At 49.4% G+C, this 6,403-nt stretch overlaps 1 pseudogene; it reads left to right on the top strand.

The window, feature by feature from the left end:
* The first annotated feature begins 3,539 nt into the window (after positions 1-3,539).
* On the top strand, positions 3,540-4,646 carry LOC121025802 (melanoma-associated antigen 10-like; annotated as a pseudogene).
* The last annotated feature ends 1,757 nt before the right edge of the window (positions 4,647-6,403 follow it).

Raw genomic sequence — 6,403 nt, 5'->3', positions numbered from 1 at the left:
ACTCCTCTTGGCTGTGCCAGTGTCCGAATGTCCTTGTTTTGATAACCTCAACAGTTTTTAGGAATACGGGTCAAGGATTTTGTAGAATGTCTCAGTTAGGATTTGTCTGATAGTTTCCTCAATATTAGACATGGATTAGGTGTTTTGGGGAGGAAGACCAGAGAGGTGAAGCTCCATTCTTGTCACACCATATCCACGGTGCACTGTCAACATGATTTATCAGTAACGATGTTAGCTTGATGACAGAATGTCGGATTTCTCCACAGTAAACTTATCCCTTTTTCCCTGTGCCACACTGTAATCTTTGGAAGAATGGTGGAGCCCCATGATGTGCCAGTCATCAAGATTAGGACTCTGAAGGGTGACTGTGGAAAACCCCACCCCACATAGAGGAGGCCTCACAGAATCCAGCTCCCCACACACTGGCAGCATTGGGCAGCCTTCAGCCATGGTGGTGAACGTTGGGCCTTCTTTTACTTGGGGTGAGGGATTTGTTCAGAGGGGCCTGGCTTGAGGTCAGCAAGGTGAGGGACCCAAGCCCTGCCAGAAGTCACTGGGAAGACTCTGTGCAAGGACTGAGTGGACTTCCCACCTCAGACAGAGGAGGGCCCCCAAACACCTGCTCATGCTTTCAGCCCTGGGAGGCCCTGGGCAGGGCTGATGGGCAGAAACTCTTGACTCCTACTCTTATTCTTTGGGAGTCTCAGAAAAATGGCGACTTTGGCCTGAGGGAGACATCTTCAGGCCAGCAGAGAAAGAAGGTTCAAGCCCTGTCTGGAGTAAACAGAAAAACCTTGAGGATGACTCAGGGTATTTACCAACCTAGAACACAGAGCAGTCCACAAAATCCACACCTGTCTGTACTGTCAGCTCTAGGATGTTTGGGTAGAGGTAACTAGCTGTGGTGCATCCTGGCTTCCATCTTGGTTCCTGACCTTCATCTCAGGAGTCTAAGAGAAGAATATCCTCAAGGGGGAGAGGGATGGTGCAGAGTCAGGTCAGCAAAGGTAAGGATTCTGAGGAATAGGTGAAGGGACCTCTCACCACATAGAGTGTAACACAGTGCTGTCTCCCTCCTACAGTCAGTCTTGGAGGCCTCAGGGAGGGTCCCTGAATACATTTTCTGTCTTCCACTTTGGGAGTCGGAGAGATGTGAGACACTCTTTGAATGGGGCCTCATTGGATTAAGCAGACTAAGGGGTTGCAGCTGCACATAGATGAAGACCTAAGTGAAGGACAAAGGAGACATTTCACCTCACAGAAACTCGCTCTGAGGTCATCTCTGAGAAGACTTGTGCATGGATTCCAGGCAGAAGACACCTCTGTCATAATTCTGACCCTGATTTCTTGTGAAAGCAGGAGCAAAGAAGTCCTGGATCTCCCTCATACAGGGTAGGAGATCCCCTAATTCCTCCCTTGTAGTCCTCACCTTGACAAAGGAGATGAGTGCCTTGGCCTGAGAGACACATCCTTACCTCAGCAGAGGGAGGAGTGCAGACCTTGCCAGGAGGAAATACGGTGACCTTGAAGATGCGTAATGGGACTTCCCACTATGAACAGATGGGGTCCCACAGAAACTTTGCCCTGAACCCACTGTCTGCAATGTTTGGACCTGTGGTGGCCAGATGTACTGTTCTCTCACTTCTATCAGTGATGAGTAGTATTTTAGAAAGGTGAGGCCTTGGCTGAGATGGCCACATTAAAGTTAGTAGAGAGTAGTGCAGCTGAGGCCTTGCCAGGTTTGAATATTAGTATTTTGAGGGAGAGTGGAGGGTACTCTACCACAGAACAAAGGAGGGCCTCACACAATTCAGTACTCCCTCCCAATGTTGGCTCCAATAGGCCCTGGGACATGGTGGCTATAAGCAGCAGCATCCGATTTGTCCAAGAGTATCCAGGAGAGGTGAGAACCTTGGTCAGAGGGGGCAAAATCAGGTCAGTAGAGGGAGGAAGCTCAAGTTCCACCAGGAGTCAAGGTATGGGCTTTGAGTGAGGACTGGTGGAACCCACCACCCAGGAGTGATGAGCTTCAGTCTCACCTTGCCCAGGCTGACAGTTCTCAGAGGCCCTGAGACAAGGTGTATGCATGTGATGGACCCTCACTGCTGCCTGATCATCTCAAGAAAGTGAGTGCCTTGGTCTGAGGAGGACACACTCAAGCAAGCAGGGAAAGGGGGCCCAAGCAGTGCCAAGATTCAAGGTGAGGACTCTTGAGAGAGGACTCAGGGGAACTTTCAACATAGGGGGCTGCCAGGCACTGCCATGCCCCTGCTCTTAGCCCTGGCACACTCCAGGCAGGAGTATCAAGCAGACTCATTCCTTACCTCTTCATGCATCATATGGACATGGAAATCTTGGCCTGAGGGATTCATCATTGGTTCTGTGAAAGAGAGTTCAGGCCCAGACAGGGCAAAAATATACATCTTGAAGGGAACTAAGGGCACCTGCTATCCTAGAACACAATGGGCCCCACAGAACTCAGTCCTAACATGCTCTCAGCCTGGGAAGTTGAGCCAGGCTTAGCCATGTGTGATGGGGGTGAGTTTTCCAGTTGTCCATCTGAGTGGGTGGGGGAGGGGGCTTGTCAGAGAAGTGTGAATCTTATTGTGCAGGGGCCTGGCTCAGTACACAAGAGAAAAGAGTCCCAGGCCCTGCAAAGCATCAAGCTGATGATTAAGAGGGAAGATTTAGGGGACCTTCCACTCCACGTAGAGGGAGATCCAAGACTGCTTTGTCCCTTTTAGCCTTGTGAGGCCCCAAGCAGAGAAGCTGGATGTGCTGTATCTGTACCTCCATCTTGGGAGGCTGAAAGTGGTGAGGTTCTCTCTGAGGCGTGTAGCCTCAGATTAGCAGAGGGAGAAGTAACAGGCCCGACCAAGCATCAGGAAGAGGACTCTGAGGGAAGGCGGAGGGGATCTCCCACTCCAGAGAAGATTCTCAGAAACCCATTCTTACTTTCAGTCCTAAGAAGTCCCAGGCAGGGCCTTCAGGTAGATAATCCCACTTCTTTATATCCTCTTTGGGGTCTCAGGAAATGGGGATCTTGGCTTGAAGGTACCTCCCATCCTAGAACACAGGAGGCTCTGGTTGCCATCTGTATCCAGAGGTGCCCCTCAATTCCTTTTACAGGGGCTCCAGGAACTGGGTGGTGAAGGCCTTGTTCTAAAGCATGTGTCCTCCAGTCAGCAGAACAGAGGGCTCCCAGGCAGTGCCAGGATTCAAGGTGTAGACACTGAATGTCTACTAAGGGATCTACTCATGCCAGAACAGAGGGGAGCCCACAGTTGCCGATCCCATCTGCCTACCATCAACCCGTAAATCCCTAGGCTTTCTTGGTTGCTTATAACCTGGGGAGATTTTTCACTTCCTATGATAAGTCCAGAAGCCCTTTGGGGCCCCAGAGCACCCCCTAAAGAGGAGACCTGTAAGTCATCCTTTGTCCAGAGCTGCCAAAAGTATCTTTTTCTGCTGAGGCCGCTGCCCCTCTCCCTCTCTCTCCAGGCTTGTGGTACCTGATCTCCCACCATCACACTCACACTTCTACCTTCTACTTGCTGTTGCCAAGTAGAGTCATCATGTTTCACTCTCCAAAATGTCTGCGCCTCACATTTGAGCCAGACTTTCAGGCCCAAACTGAGATACAGGGCCTGGCGGTGGCCCGTGTTCTCACAGCTGAGGAGGAGGAGGAGGAGATTTCCTCCTCTTGATCTTTCAATTTCTCCTATCCCTCTACCTCCTCCTCCCTGCCTTCCTCTCTTGTAACCCCGGTTTCCAAAGAGGAGAAGGAGGTGGAGGAGGAGGAGCCTGAGAAGGAGCCCGCCACAACACTGAGTCCTCCCCAGAACCCTCAGAGCCCCTGCTTCTTCTCCGTAACACGGAGCACATCAGAAGGAGGCTCCAATAGCCAAGAAGAAGAAGATACAAGTTTCCCGCAGACCTCAACAGACACCGAATCTTTGCCCACAGACCCACTAGATGAGAAGGTAGCTGATTTAGTGAATTTCATGATCCTTAAGTACCGATTGCAGGAGCCCGTCACACAGGCAGAAATGCTGATGGTTATCATGAAAAGGTACAGGAAACATTTCTTTATGATCTTTAATAAAGCTTCTAAGTGTTTAGAGGTGATCTTTGGCATTTATGTGAAGGAAATGGACCCCACCATCCACTCCTATGTCCCTGTCAACTCACTGGACCTCCTTACCCATCATAAGACGCTTAGTGACAACCAGAACATGCCTGGAAACAATCTCCTGATAATCATCCTGGGTGTGATCTTCATGGGGGGGAACAGTGTCCCTGAGGAAGACATCTGGGATTTCCTGAATATGATAGGAATGTATGCTGAGAGGGAGCATTTCATTTATGGGGAGCCCAGGAAGCTCATCACCAAATATTGGGTTCAGGAGAATTACCTGGAGTATCAGCAGATGCCTAATCATGATCCTCCATGTTATTAATTCCTGTGGGGTCCCAGGGCCCATGCTGAAACCAGCAAGATGAAAGTTCTGGAATTTTTGGCTAAGGTCAAAGAGACTAACCCCACTTCCTTTTCATGCTGGTATTAGCATTTGAGAGATGAGGAAGAGAGGGCCCAGGCCAGAATTGGCTCTATGGATAATACTACTGCCATGTTCGTTGCATAGCATTGGTCAGCAGCTTCTCTTACCCCAAATGAAGAGTGAGCCTGAATCATCACTTTGTATTTGAAGAGGGCAGTCTTGGTTTTGAGTAAATGAGTCAGGATCAGGCTGGGGAGAACACAGTGTACAATAACTTTGTGTTCCTGTTTGTATGGGTGACTTAGAAGTTCATCTTTTTTTCTTTTGATATTTTTCAAGTGTCCCTTTAAAATTTTTTAATGTTTATTTATTTTTGAGAGAGAGAGAGAGAGAGAGAGAGAGAGAGAGAATGAATGGGGCAGAGGTACAGAGAGAGAGAGAATGAGACACAGAATCCAAAGCAGGCTCCAAGCTCCGAGCTATCAGCACAAAGCCTGGTGCAGGGCTCAAACCCATGAACTGCGAGATCATGACTTGAGCTGAAGTCGCATGCTCAACCAACTGAGCCACCAAGGCACCCCCAAATGTCCCTTTTAATGGACAGTTTAATTCCCTAAAGACTCTAAGTTTTGAATGACATCGGTAACACATTTATTGGTTTTCCAGGTTTAAGAATAAGAGTTTTAATATTTTGCAAAAATTTGGGAAACCTCCCATCTTTTAGGGAATCTGGTACAAGGTAACATTGGAATAGAAATTTCCTTGGAAATGTGAAAGAGCCAAGTAGTAAAGTATAAGGGTTCAATAAGCAGAGGGAAAAATACAAAGGATGGTTTATCCTTGAGTTTGCTTATACCTTTCAGTCCACCATTCTGGAAAATTAAAAAGATACACTTGGATTTGCTTGGCCTATTCAAGAAAGTAGATGAAATCTTAACAGATGAAAGTCCCTGCTCACTGACTTTTTTATTCACCAAACATCAATTTTTTACTTGCTCCTTGGAAGGTCCTATGTTAGTAGTGGGGATCTTAGGATTAGCAGGATACACTCCCTAACCAAAGAATGGTAGAGGCTAGGAACAGCAATCATATCAGGAACATGGTGGGATGTCCTCTAAGAGCTACAGAGCAAGAAAAAAGAGTGAGGAGGTGAGACTCCAAATGGAAGCAGTTGAGTAAAAAGGCCCTGAGCCAAGGCACTTTGGAGCTCTGAGAAATGGCAATTCCTTCTGTCAGAGTTGGTTAGGAATCTGGGTGTTGAGTGGGGAGTGAAGGTTGTATGGGGCATCTTACATGAATAGGTTTGGGAGATCTCAGAATCATCATCACTGGCTGGACGTCTCAATGAGGTCTGAGTAAATAGGTCAACTGGAGGAGTGGCCCCGGAGCATGCCAGACACCAGCCCCTACCTTAGGGCCACCCTAAGTCCTGTCAGGAAGAGCACAGCTGCTCCCTGTTGTCATTTGGGTGAGCAGCACTCTTGGGTACTCTAGTGGTCCAGTGCACCCTTGCTGGTGTCCCAGGGCTGAGAGCTGCCTTGGTGCCAGTTGGAGGCTGGGATGTGTTTCCCTTGTACACTGTGGACCCCTCTGTGGAGGCTGGGGCTATGTGGGTGAGCAGGGGAAGGGAGTGTGCGGCTGCAAGGAGGTGCGAATTGGAGGGACAATGCCCTGGGACTAATCACCTCGGTGACTCTGCAGGTAAAGGGCTGGGTGTGGACATGCCTTGAAACAGGTCCCCTTGGGGCGCCTGGGTGGCGCAGTCGGTTAAGCGTCCGACTTCAGCCAGGTCACGATCTCGCGGTCCGTGAGTTCGAGCCCCGCGTCGGGCTCTGGGCTGATGGCTCAGAGCCTGGAGCCTGTTTCCGATTCTGTGTCTCCCTCTCTCTCTGCCCCTCGAG

This window comes from Herpailurus yagouaroundi, unplaced genomic scaffold (genome assembly GCF_014898765.1).
Source record: "Herpailurus yagouaroundi ecotype Mexico unplaced genomic scaffold, PumYag 67702, whole genome shotgun sequence".
Lineage (NCBI taxonomy): Eukaryota > Metazoa > Chordata > Mammalia > Carnivora > Felidae > Herpailurus > Herpailurus yagouaroundi.
The sequence above is the reverse complement of the archived record's forward strand: the minus strand, read 5'-3'. Positions and strand labels throughout refer to the sequence as shown.